The following is a 14,378-nucleotide window of genomic DNA, read 5'->3' as shown; positions in this document are numbered from 1 at the left end:
GTTAAGTGGCTTGCCCAAGGCCACACAGCTAGGTACTCCTGACTCCAGGGCCAGTGCTTTATCCACTGCGCCATCTAGCCTCCCCTGTCCTTCATTCTTGAAGAAGATAAGTAATGCCATGACAATCACGTGAATTGGACAACCTCACTTTCTCCTCCAAAGCCATATGAGTCCAGTGGCCAGATATGAATCAGGAAGACTGGAGATGGCCCCAGATGTGAGGCAGTTAGGGTTAAGTGATTTGCCCAAAGTCACATAGCTAGTAAGTGGCGAAGTTGGTTTCGAACTCCCATCCTAGAGTCTGAAGAGAAAAAAAAAGTTTAGAATAGCTCACATGGACAGTAGTCAATCAAGATAAAAAGATAAAATAAAGCCATGCAATGTTGAGGCCTCTATTGAAGTTAGATAACATAAAACTGTAGTGAACTCAGTCAGCATGGTTGTACCTATGACTGTCTGTGGAAGTACTAAGGAGTAAGTGAGTAGCAAGAGAGCAAGTGGTAGGAGTAACCCAGAATTGGGGTTTGGTGAGGTATGCCCAGCAATGGGACAAAAGGGAAGCTAATAGTGGTCTTTCTGACTCTAGGTCCTGTGTTTTAGCAACTGGTCACCCACCTAGAGAAGGAGATAGAATACTACATAACACCAAATAATTAAACCACTCAATTCCAGAATGTTATTGAATTATGCTAAAGGGAGATGGATTTATTGGAAAATTCTGTCAAGCTTTTAAGGATTGTTAATATCAATATTACACAAATTATTTTCAAAAATTGAGACAGAAAGCAATCTGCCAAACTCCTTTTATGAGATATAGTCCTAATACCTAAGTCAAGAAGAATAAAGCAAACTGCAGACAAATAATATTAACGAATATTGATTAATTCAAAAATCCCATCAAATGGTCCACAGCAATTTAACCAGGAAATTATATATATTTATATGTACTTGTTGTCTAAACCATTTGGATGTAAGTTCTTTGTGACAGATTGGTGACAACAGATTGTATCCAAACCTAGGTGTCTCTTGATGGTCTAATTAGGACAGTGAATTTTATGGGGATAGTTTTCTGCCAACAGGTAAAATTAACCTGTCTCATGATGGACTACTCAACAGTATGGTTTAGTTGGTGACAGAATTTTAACAGTATGACAAAGCCAACCTGTTACTCAGAGGTCTATGCTATATTTTCCCAAGGTGTGGGCTCTTATCTGGGTTGAGCCCAATACAGAGCAGACCTATTCTTGACAGATATTAAAGAACTCTCCCCTGGATTCCCCTGGCACATTCGATGTCTCCCAAACACCTCAGGATGCCTGTCCATAGTACTGTGCTACTTACAGAATATGTACTTAGTAAATACTTGATGACTGACCAAAAAAGAATTTTGAAATGAACTCTCATGACCAGTTTTATCTACTACAGAACCACAGACCTTTGTGACAACACTCTTGGGGAATACAATCAGTAGTAGAAAAAAGTTAGGGGAGCCTGGTGATCAGCGTTAAGTCCCATGGATACACTATGTATTTATTAATCAACACAAGCAAAAATATGTCTTTAAATACAACTCTGTATTAAGAATTAACATTTTTCTTGGTGGCAAAGAACTGGAAATCAAGTAAATGTCCTTCAATTGTGGAATGGCTTAGCAAACTGTGGTATATGTATGTCATGGAAGACTATTGTTCTATTAGAAACCAGGAGGGATGGGATTTCAGGGAAGCCTGGAGGGATCTGCATGACTGATGCTGAGTGAGATGAGCAGAACCAGAAAAACACTGTACACCCTAACAGCAACATGGGGGTGATGATCAACCTTGATGGACTCGCTCATTCCATCAGTGTAACAAGCAGGTATAATTTGGGGCTTTCTGCAATGGAAAATACCATCTGTATCCAGAGAAACAACTGTGGAGTTTGAACAAAGCCCAAGGACTATTAACTTTAATATAGAAAAAAACCTGATATCTTATTGTCTAATCTTGTTATCTCTTATACGTTATGTTTCTTCCTTAAGGATATGATTTCTCTCTCATCACACACAATTTGGATCAATGTATATACCATAGAAACAATGTAAAGATTGGCAAATTGCCTTCTGTGGGGGGTGGGGGGAGGGAAGTAAGATTAGGGGGAAATTGTAAAACTCACAATAAATAAAATCTTTAATTAAAAAAAGAATTAAAATTTCTCAAACTTAATTCTCAGAGGGCAACCTGGCACCTGTAAAAACCCTGGAAAGTAAAAGAGAAGTCTGAAATAAACTTCATATTCTATCAATTGGACCAGTCACTTTGTTAATGATAGGGCTGTCAAAATTCATTTATCTTCTAGACTTTTCACACTTTGTTCTTGAAACTATCTTTAGAAAAGTAAACTTGATGTTACATTGATTAATAACCTAGAAACATTCTTACTGTATGTGAAAAATGATAGTGAAACCAATGCCAAAGATATTTGGAATCATAGAATTGGAGAATTTATATAGTTGAAAGGAAACTTGAGTTTGTTCAATTGAACTTCCCAGGAATAATCTTTAATCCAAGTATCTTAAAGCATAGAAACAACCTTATAAGACAACCTGAGATCATTTTACTCATAGCCAAGCTGTGATCCCTGAGATGGGGGGAAAACCACATAAAGTAAGAGACTATTGGCCTAGACTTCCAGTCACATGGAACAGAGCTCTGTAACCAAAGAAAAGAATATTTATATAACTGAAATTATCCATTGCTTAATGAAAACCAAAAATAGACTCAATTTTCCAGATGCTTCAGATGAAAAGAACAAAATAATTCTGTATTATTCATCTAAAGTAAATAATTATATTGGTGTCCAGATGGCCATTTCTGAAGGAAAGCAAGCCTTATAAGTCATCACTCACTCTCTTCCCTTTCTTCATCATACCCCTGCTTGAGAACCTTCAATTATATGCGGGATATGTTAGCCAAATGATTGTTATATACCTCTGAAAGAAGATTTGGTGTACTATCTATTGGAAAAGTGTTCACTGACTGTAAAAAATGATTTAAACCTCCCTAAAGCATATTATTGTAGGGAAAATCAATCTGATTTGAAAGAGTAAAAAGAAACAGAAGGAAACAATAGAAATCTCAGTATGAGACCCCCAGATAGATTGGTCATATTGAATTAAGATCATTTAAATATGAAACTTAAAGGACAACAAATACAAAAATGGCAAATATCTCTCAAGTTTTCTGAGATGAACAATATTCTTCACAAATGACATTGGAATCTCCACATTGGAACTCTAATGTCTCTACTGTTCTATAGGAAGCAGTAGAAATAACATGAAAGAAAAATAGAGACAGGAAGAGAAACTGGACTAAACCAAGTATACACAAAAAAAGGTTTACTTTGGAATAAGCATAAGCATACACACACATATATATATAAATAGAGAGAGATCTAGTATATTCAAAAGAAGTATATGCTGGAGGCAACACAATTTTGAAGGATCATTTCCCAACTGTAGCACAGTGTCTGGCACATAGAAGGCACTTGATAAATGCTTACTGACCAACTGATTGACAAAATATCAAAAAAGAAGATATTCTGTTTTTGAGGGGAAAAGTTATGCAACAGAAGAAGGTGACAGAGAAGATCTCCATAAATACTGACTGACACCTATTTTTCTCTTCTCTATAAAATCTTTATGAAAGTAATTTATGTATGGAGGTCAACATTAATGAATATATGAGAAGGGAGCTAGAATAGATTATTTTGTTGTTTTTTTCTTTATTATTTTTTTCAGGTTTTTTTTTGCAAGGCAAATGGGGTCAAGTGGCTTGTCCAAGGCCACACAGCTAGGTAATTATTACATGTCTGAGACCAGATTTGAACCCAGGTACTCCTGACTCCAAGGCTGGTACTTTATCCACTACGCCACCTAGCCTCCCCTTTTGTCCTTTATTCTTGAAGAAGACCATGGCATCAAGGAGTTGATGACACAGTGGATAAACCACTAGCCTTTTAGACAGGAGGATGGGAGGGCCTCAGACACTTTCCACTTAATAGTTGTGTGACCTTGGGCAAGTCACTTAACCCTGATTGCCTCATATCCAGGGACATCTTGATATTCAAATCCTGCCTATCTTTTAAGGCCCAAGTTTAAATTTGATCTCTTCCCCAAATTCTTCTCAGCCAGATTCATCTTTGTCCACTGGATCCAGATAGCTCTAGAGGAGAAAGTGAGTCTGGTGACTTAGCATAGCAACTCCCTCACTCAAATCCAATTCATGTGTTTTGTCATGGCATCCCTCCCTGATGTCATAGATCACATCTTACATAACTGACTGAAAGATTCTGAGAATACAAGATCCAGCTGTGCATATTGTTTATTGACTTTTTAAAATCTGATTCCATAGAGCAAATCAAGCCTTAAAAGTATCTCCGATACACATATTCAGATCATGGAAAGTTCCTTGAAAAATGCAGTAACATAAATCACTTTGATAATTTTCTGATTTTCAAACAAGACATGATTAACCAATCTATTTGCCATCTGTTGTAGAGAATGCCCAGATAAGAATTTAAAAGGAAAAGGCCATCTCCATAGAGAAAGATATTTCAGGGAAGAATACCTATCTGACTATGATATTCAATTAGATGGATAGCCCTTGTGTAGTATTAATAGAGAATATAGCTTATTTCAGAAAACTTGAGAGATCTTTGCCATTTTTGTGTGTTTGTTGTCCTTCCAGTTTCATAGTTAAAATGAACTTAATATGACCAATATAGCTTGGATCTCATGATGAGATTTCTATTTTTCACATTCCTACCTTTTTGATCTATCAGAGCTTTCATTAAAGTAGATTGAATTTCCCTATAATATGTATGTGTGTTTTTGACAAATACTGCAGAAGGATAGTGAACTAGAACCATAATTGAGTGGGAGGAAGAAATGGTGTAGAATCACATAATTAATAATGAATTATGAGCATGAAGCTGTGCAAAGGATATCTTCGAAGAGTAGAATGACTGGAAAAGGAAGGCTTCTTCTCATAAAGCAAAAACAGTTGAATAGGCCAATTCTACATTGGTGCCATATAAATGGTAGGAGATCTAACCACAGGATTGGGTAGAATCCCTGAGTTAGAATTACAGAATGGAATATACAAAGCACATATGGCTGGTTTACCTGTCATATCAAGGAAGGGAGTACCTTCATTGATAAAGCATAAACTTCATGAAATACTGAATATAAATATGTTGAGAGTACTTGAGAGGGCCAGCCCTCAGGAGTGATATTCACATATCCTTGGTGACTTTTTCCATCAAAAATATTTATGGATTATTGCTCACTGTATGGATTGTATGCAGATTTCAAAGAACAAATATTGTAAATTTACCCAGGAAATTGTGAAACTGGGTCTCCTTTAAGGTCATTCCTGAAATAAGTATTTGCTATAAAAAGTCTAAGTTTACAAAAATAAAATTGGTAGATTTTCACTTCCTAACCCTGTGTGTTTGGATATGTTTTTCTACCCGACCTGACTCTAGAAAGTTCATGTCCAGACTCACACCAGAACTATGGCGGGCTATAGCTGGTGCCTGCCCAGGGACTGACGGAGGGATGGACTGACAGATGGACAGATGGATGGAGGGACAGCTGGACCTGGAGGGGAATCAATCTTGAAAGGAAAGATAAAGTCTGGACACCTGCGGGTCAAAAAAGCACTCATGGGGCGGCTAGGTGGCACAATGGATAGAGCACTGGCCCTGGAGTCAGAAATACCTGAGTTCAAATCTGGCCTCAGACACTTAATTACCTAGCTATGTGGCCTTGGGCAAGCCACTTAACCCTATTTGCCTTGCAAAAAAAAATAATTAGCAGAGAAAAAGCACTAGAATTGCATTGAAAGCTTGTTAAAAGATTCCTGTAAAAGATGAGATTTTAGTGAGATGTAAGATGAGAGGTCTATGAAGAGGTTAAAGGGGATTAAATTAATTTGAGGATCATTAACATGGAGATGGTGATGGAAAAAAAAAAAGCTCCTTTCTCCTAGGGGCGGCTAGGTGGCGCAGTGGATAGAGCCACCGGCCCTGGAGTCAGGAGTACCTGGGCACAAATCTGGTCTCAGACATTTACCTAGTTGTGCGGCCTTGGGCAAGCCACTTAACCCCATTGCCTTGCAAAAGTCTAAAAAAAAAAAAAAAAAAGAGCACTCATAAAGGGACAGCAGGCAATGAAGGTAAATAATTTTTTTTTCATCAGTTATAAAACAGAGACCATTAAAATGGGACAGGGTCAGTCTAAGGATAGAGGACATTATTTGAAAGTGCTAAAGCAGATAGTTAAAGAGGCTTGTTAATAACAACAAAACAATTGGAAGAATTTAGTGAATGTTTACAAAAAATGTTGTCCTTGGTTTCCAGGAGAAGGAGTATTAAGTATTGAAAAATGGGAAACTGGAGAAACAGATGAGTGAACATTTTAAAAAGGAAGGTCAGGAAGCATTTCCTATGTGAGTCTTTTCATTGGGGAATATTTTAAAATCTGCCTGACTCCACCTGGAGATGTTCCTTTGGCTTAAAGTATATTGATGTAGATGTTCAAGCTATTCAGCAGTAAGATAAGAGTAAAAAAAAGTGCTGTCTTTTACCTCCAGCACTGCCTCCAGACCCATGCCTGCCTCAGGGTGGAAGGAGGGATTTGGAAGCCAAGGTTGTGGGGTCTTACCTTCCTAGGAGAATCCTACTCCCTGCTCCAGCTTTAGGAATTTGTACCAGAGAGTCTCTGGGATGCTGGGCCCCACCCTGGGCTTCTGGTGGTGGCTCCCCAGCCAGCTCCACCTCCTCCTAACTCTAACAGCTCACCTTCTGCTCCTTTAGGGTCTAAAGAAGAAAATGTTACCACAAATAAGGGGCATATGAATATTGTTCAAATAGTTGTTTGAAAAGCAATAGATAAGGGAGAGAAGATTGCATGGGACATGAGAGAGTTATTGTTCTCTTTTCCTGTGCTTGAGAGACCTGATTCAAAGGTTTCAGGGATTGTTTTGAGAGAATACAATAATTTAGATTTTAAAACATTTAAAGAATTAAAATAAGCAACAAGTACATGTGGTAACACCAGTTCATATGTTTTGACTAGAATAGAAATATTAGGTAGACAAATATTAGCCCCAGAAGACTGGACCAAGATAGCAAAAACTACTCCTACACCAGGAGATTACTTAATAAAGAAAACTGATTTTTTTGAGAATTATACTAGTCAGGCTGAAAGAAGTGAAGCAGCAGGGTTAAGAATAACATTTGAAATGCTCTCTAGCACTGGTCCATGGGCAGAAGTAAATAATTAAATTGGGTATAGTTTACAGGCACACGAGTAGGCATGGCTAAAATTGCCTGAAAAAGGAGGTGGCAATGGGAATGAGAGATCAGAGGGCTTGTTTTCTCACGGCTCCCTTATCTATATCTTGAAGAGAGGGATTAAGAAAAAGCAGTAGATAAGAGAGAGAGAGAGAGAGAGAGAGAGAGAGAGAGAGAGAGAGAGAGAGAGAGAATTGTTTCATGAAGACTTGATAAAATAAAATAAAATGTTTAAAAAAGGAATTTATTTGAAGTTTTAGAAGCAGAAAAGTGAGAGTATCTGCAGATGTGTTAAATGTTATATAATGTGTTACATAATCATAAAAATGCTATTCAATTTCATAAAGATAAGATAATCAGTTTTATTTTAAAATACGTAATTTGATTATTACAAAAAATAATGGGATGATTGAGGATTTATAAGAAGACTCCCCTCCCAGAAAAGATTTAGGACTGTTGAAGCTATTTGGTTTACTCTAAGCTGATAGGGGACAGGGAATATTCCAATTAGGCTGAGGGATTTTTGAGTGACTGTTTGCCCTCTCAAAAGTTGTAGTTATTTATAGTTAAAATCAAGAACTGTTAGATATCAAAACCTTTGAATGGAAAAATGTATTGTTGAAAATGGAAGGTTCTCTGCATTTTTCCTCTGGTTTCTTGAAAGATTTGTCACCTTTGGTGGTGTTATCCTGTTGATTTTAATCTTTATGTGTAAAGGGACCCTCTAGTGTGAGAGCAGAGTAGGGTTTCCCTGGATTTTGGGAGCCTCTCTGGTTTTAAATGCTCTGACTCTGTTTATGTGTCTGTATGTGTTTACTTCAAAATACAGGCAGGGAGAAGCTCTCAGTTGTCTCTCAGGCCTGCTGTTCTTTGTGTTCTGATTGGCCAATCTTCTTTCCATTCTCTCTTTTCAAAATTAGATTTTTTTCCCCCAAAACTCATGATTAGAGCCAAAAAAGGAGATTTTCCTGAGAATTATCTTGTTTGTGGAGGAGAAGGGGTTCTATTATTTTCTCTTATTTTCTAGTGTCTTTTCTGGACTGATAGACTAATAGAATTTTATTTATTGATTTGGCAAATTATACTTATAAGGGACCTAGGAGAAATTGAAATTATTCCTAAAATTATTTTTTGGACTGGTCTTAATTAGCATGATAAATATATTTATATATAATAAAAAATTTAGGGGGGTGAACAAGGAATGATAAACAGTACAGGTAAATAATTAGTGCATACTACCTTGATATCTCAAAATGTGAGGAATCTCTGATTCCCAGAACATCATTTTGTGAGGATAGAAAGCTCTTTTAAGTTAGAGCATTGAGAAATCAGAATAGCATTGATACAGATAAGAAGGATTTGCAAACTTTTATATTTTGAAAAGGAAAATAATTTAAGGCAATATTGAATATGATTTTGGAATTTATAAAATTATTAAGAGAACTTTAAAGAAAATCTTGTTATCATAAAAAGGGATTTTAGAAACATCTGGTCTCAAGAAATTTTTATGTATTACATAGTTTTAGGGAGTAAAGAGAATATACATTAAATTGAAATGTGTTATATATAATTAGTAAACTTTGTATAAGAAGAGATTCGGACAATTTTTTGAAATTTTAATACTGTGTTATAGTAACAAACAATGGATGAATTGAAGTATCATCCATCACCTTTGTAAAGATTTGTTATAAGTAAACTGGAGAATATCTTGCCAACAAGGTTATATTTCTCAAGGTCTTTTGGTTCAGAGAGATTGTGAAAAGCTGTGCTCCTCCACCTGGTGTTTCTCAAAGGGAATATTTATATGTAAGATCAAAGTAACTTATTTAATATCTGTTTTAAGAAGAAATTATATATGTATCTTGTAACCCTGGCATTGGTAAAAGTTTTACACTGAATTTTTTTGAAATTATATATATATATATCTATATATATATAGATATATATAACTAAATTCATAGAAAATCTTATTTTCTTTTCGAAAATAGGAGTGTATTTGAACAAGAGGAAAATAAGCTTATAGAGATGTGAAAGAAATTTATGTGTAATATTTAGTTATAAGGTTAACTGTAAGAGAAGGAGATGTCAGCGTGGAAACATTATGTTTCATGTAGGTTAAGAATTTAATGTTTAAGTAAAGACTGACAGAGTGCTTTCCATGGGGGGGTGGGGGGAGGGAAGCAAGATTGGGGGAAAATTGTAAAACTCAAATAATATCTTTAATAAAAATAAATTTAAAAAAATAATTTAATGTTTAATTTTAAAGAAGTAAAAATGGTAAACAGAAAAATGTTGTATAAGAAATTGGGAAGTTATAGCTTAACTGCAATTAGTTCCAATAATACTGAATAAATGTGAGAGGTTTTGGAAAATGATTGGAAGATTGAAAATTATGTAACCCATAGTTAGGTAATTTACTGATGAACAAGATGTTGAAAAGTTATATGATCTAGTTTTATCAATATAAGCTATTTTACTGTAATGATATCAAAGCCTGGAGTTAATGATTGATTTCTCTTTAGAGGTAATGAGGGAAAACATCTGAAGTTATGACACTCTGGGTTTCCTGAAATTTTTAAACAATGTGATGGACCTTATTCTAGACCTGTAGGTCCAAGCATAAATGCCATTAAAAATTATTTTTTTAATCAAAACAAAAGAATGAATTATATGCCCAATTAATGGTATTAATAGAATAGCCACAAAACCCTTAACATTTTTACAGATAGTAAGTATAGTTATCATGTGGTCAGATACATAGAAACAGCCTTTATTAAACATGGCACTGATGAAAAATTGTATCTACTCTTTAAAGAGTTACAAGAAGTTATGAGAGATAGATATAATCCCTGTTTTATTGTATACATTCCCACACTGGATTGTCTTGGGCCCAAATATGAAGGCAATCATAGGGCTGATCAATTAACCCTTCCACTTCTTATAAGCTTAGTAGAACACCAAGCCAGGCAGTGTCACAAAAAAATTTCACCAGAGTGCCCCTTTATTAAGGAAAGAATTTAAAATCACCAGAGAGCAAGCAATGTATTCTATATTTACCTACCCCTCCAAATTATTCTAAGAATCCTAGAAGCCAAGTTCCTAATGAATTATAGCAGTTGGATATGACTCATTATGCATCTTTTGGAAAAATAAAATTCATTCATGTTACTGTAGATACATTTGGTTCATGTGCAATGGCACCAACACAAAGTTCAGAGGTCACACAAGGTGTGATTGATCATTTATTCCATTGTTTTGCTATTGAGGGGATACCAAAATCCACAAAACAGATAATGGCCCTGGATATACTTCTGTAGCATTTAAACAATTGTGCCTATATTACAATATAAAACATATTACAGGTATTCCATGTAATCCCACTGGTCAAGCTTTAGTAGAAAGAAAACAGAAAGATCTTAAGAGATTTCTGGAAGTGCAAAAGAAGGGGGAATATATAGGGACAAAGGGGAAACAAGGAAGGAGAGTAAATCTCACCTTATATACCATGGATTTCTGAACATTGAAAGATAAACAATTAACACCAGCAGAAACATTTTTTTAAGGATATACAACATGAAGAGAAGGCCATGGTCATGTGGAAGGATCCTAAGGCATCAGCATTGAAAATGGCTGGATCCATTATTAACTTGGGGTCTAGGGTATGCTTCTGTTTTGTCCACAGATGGAGAAACTGTCTGGGTACCAGAAAGAAACATCAGACCATGCAAACCAGATGAACCAAGTAATACAGAAAATGAGTAACTTACACTTAAGAAATCGGAAAGGAAAAGATGAGAGGAGAATATGTCCTGGACTTATGGGACATTTATGATGCTTACAATACTCATGAACAATTTGGGGACTGTAAAAGGAACTGAATATTGGACTTATGTTCAAAACCCTCCATGGGTCACTACTCTAAAATGGGGTGAGAGTATGGCTGAAATTGTATTAATTGGGGAAGCTGCAGATTATTTGGAATATAACAAAGTTCCTACTGGATATATCGAAGAAGAGATGCTGAGAAGAAAAGTTAGGCATAATTTCTCATTTAAATACTATGACACCTATATGTTTTTGTAAAACGTATACTGATGAACCATGTGTTAAATTAAGTAAAACTAATCATTCAACTCATCCAAATATTTATAACGGGGGAGCATTTAGGACTTTAGAAATATCAGGAATTCCATTTGTATAAAGTATTGAAGTAAGAAAGAGATTTCCTACAGAATCTCCTTCTTTAAATTTACATGCTTGGGATTTCAAAAATGAATGTTTTCCACCCTGGGTTTCCTGTCATACCCCAGATAGAAGAATTTATGATCATTATGTTTTGCTACAAGTGTGGAATTATCCTGATAGAGTTGTGCCATGGGGTATTCCAGGCTATATTAAACCAATTATATACCCAGAAATAGGGTTAGATAATTCAGAGATATGGAAGGCTATGGCAGATATAGATGAGATGAGGTATATGCAATAGAATAAGATGTTGGACAAAATATATTATGCAGAAAAGAAATTGTCTGTGACTGCATGCACAGGACCAGATTTTGTGTTCAAGATAGGATCTTTCAAAGATGTCAATATTATCAGAGAGAAAGGGGGATATAATGTTAACTGTTATAATTGCACTATTTGAGCATGTATAAATAAGGAAGTGGTGGATGATGATGTTGTTTTCATGATAAGACAACCAAAATTTGCTATAATACCCACTAAGGTAGAAGGCTGGTCTATGTCTCCTGCTGATGAATTCTTAGAAAAAACATTAAAGAGAATTAGGCAGAAGAGATGTGTTAGTTGCATTGTGTTTGGGATATTAAGTATTGTAGCAGCCATTATAGCAGCTACTTCGGTGACTATTTCTGTACAAGTAGGGAATAAAGTAAAAATTGGAAGCTAAATATATTCAAGAATTATCAGCAAATGCTCAGGAGAGAATTAATGAAGATCTTTATCATTTGATTAATGCATTACAAACCTCTGTAATGAACACAAGGGACAATTGCAATATGATTATAGATTTTCTGCTATTTGTGTTACTCCTTTAAATTATAATACCTCACTTATTCCATGGGATAATATAAAAGGTTATTTGAATGGAATATGGTATAATGATTCTATAACTATGGATATGAATCAATTGCTTAAAATTGTTAATATTACATTGTCACCTAGAATGGAAATGGACTCAGGTATTGATAATTTAACTTTGTTAATAGGCTTCATCCTTTTCACTTTATGAACCTATTAGTGATCATGTTTCCTGGTATCTTTGAATTATTATTGATATTGTGTATTATTCCCATTTGTCTTAAACGTCTTTTGTCACTGGGACAAAACATAGATGTCCTAACACACCACCTAAAGCTTCAGCATGCCCAAGAAGGTGGAATCTGTAGAGGGCCAGACCCAGGAAGTGATATTCACATATACTTGGTGACTTTTTCCATCAAAGATATGTATGAGGGGCGGCTAGGTGGTGTAGTGGATAGAGCACCGGCCTTGGAGTCAGGAGTACCTGGGTTCAAATCCAGTCTCAGGCACTTAATAATTACCTAGTTGTGTGGCCTTGGGCAAGCCACTTAACCCCATCTGCCTTGCAACCCCCCCCCAAAAAAAAGATATGTATGGATTGTTGCTCATCATATAGATCCATTGGCTCACCAGTGAACTGTGACCTGGGATAATCTGTGGCTCTAGAGGTGGTTGGAAAAGGTTTTTCTGACAGAGAAGTATGCAGATTTCTAAGAACAAATATTGTAAATTTACCCAGGAAATTGTGAAACTAGGTCACCTTTAACTGGTCATTCCTGCGATAAGCTTTTACTATAAAAAGTCTGAGTTTCCAAAAATAAAGTTCGTAGACTTTCACTTCCCAACCTTGTGTGTTTGGATATGTTTTTCTACATGACCTGACTCTCGGAAATTCATATCCAGACCCACACCAGAACTAAGGTGGACTACAATAATAATCTATGTGTGAAGATAGGAAGAAGAGTAATTTATAATTAGGACATTCATTATTTGAACAAAAATGCTATTGCAAATGTTTTTTTCACTTCTGTCTCCACTCTTCCTATTCAAATCCTGCCCAAGTTTAAGTTTGAGCTTTTCCACAAATTCTTCTCAGCCCCTACCAGCTTATAGCAATCATTCCCTCTTTTTAACTTTAGTACCTATTGTCTGGGCTTATATTTCCCTTCCACACTCTCTTTTCTTTCATACTTCTTTATCTCTGTTGAAGGCACTAACTTCTCCATCCTTTACTTCTCACTCTCCCCCGACATATCCAGTTGCCAAATCTTAACTTTTCTACATATTCAGCATCTCTCACGTCTATCTCCTTCTGTCTGCTCAACCAGCTTCTTAGTTTAGGTCCTCATCACCTCTCACTTAAACTGCTGCAGTAACCTTTTAATTGACTTTCCTGTCACAATTCTTTTCCCATTTCAGTCCATCTCCACATAGCTGCCAAAGTGATATTCCTAAAGTATCATTACCTTTCAGCTGGACTGTTGCAATAGATTCCTTGTTCTTGGCTCTCCTGATCAGAACTCTGTTGAGTTCATTTTCTAGATCTTTGTGGAGCAGGTTTTTTTGGTGGATTTCCCCTGCTATATATCTTCCAAAAGTGTCTCCAAATGATATCATCACAGAATCAGTCGGTCAACAGACCTAGAATATAATCACAATGTGAAGGGTAAGGATAGAAGGGATTTTCCTACAATCCTACATTGTGAATATTCAACTCCAGAGTATTCTAAAGCTTTGGCCAATGCCTAAAAGGTGTTTGACAAAAAAAGGAAAGAAAAACTGATGCATATTTACAAGAAAAAAAAAAAAAGTTGATGATAACTGGCCTCCCCCCACCTCGGGCTTCTACATAAACACTCCAGATGGTTCAGCAGTTTAACAGTCCAGTAGTGAAGAGTCCAAGTTTGACAGTTGGAGTCAGAGGAGGAAGAAGAACCAGACACTTCAGGGGGAATCTCTCTAGGTGGGAGGAGCTGTCTTTCTACTCCTCATCTCAT

The 14,378-nt window shown here is 35.9% G+C and overlaps 1 long non-coding RNA gene across 1 annotated transcript; it reads right to left on the bottom strand.

Annotated features, from left to right (window-relative positions):
* Positions 1-26: 26 nt before the first annotated feature.
* On the bottom strand, positions 27-14,378 carry LOC141508476 (uncharacterized). Its single transcript, XR_012474423.1, has 3 exons — positions 14,218-14,378; positions 13,848-14,022; positions 27-301 (listed from the first exon to the last, which is right to left on the bottom strand). It is a non-coding gene; the product is annotated as an uncharacterized LOC141508476 (long non-coding RNA).

Source organism: Macrotis lagotis, chromosome 1 (genome assembly GCF_037893015.1).
Source record: "Macrotis lagotis isolate mMagLag1 chromosome 1, bilby.v1.9.chrom.fasta, whole genome shotgun sequence".
In the NCBI taxonomy this organism is placed as follows: Eukaryota; Metazoa; Chordata; class Mammalia; order Peramelemorphia; family Peramelidae; genus Macrotis; species Macrotis lagotis.
The sequence above is the reverse complement of the archived record's forward strand: the minus strand, read 5'-3'. Positions and strand labels throughout refer to the sequence as shown.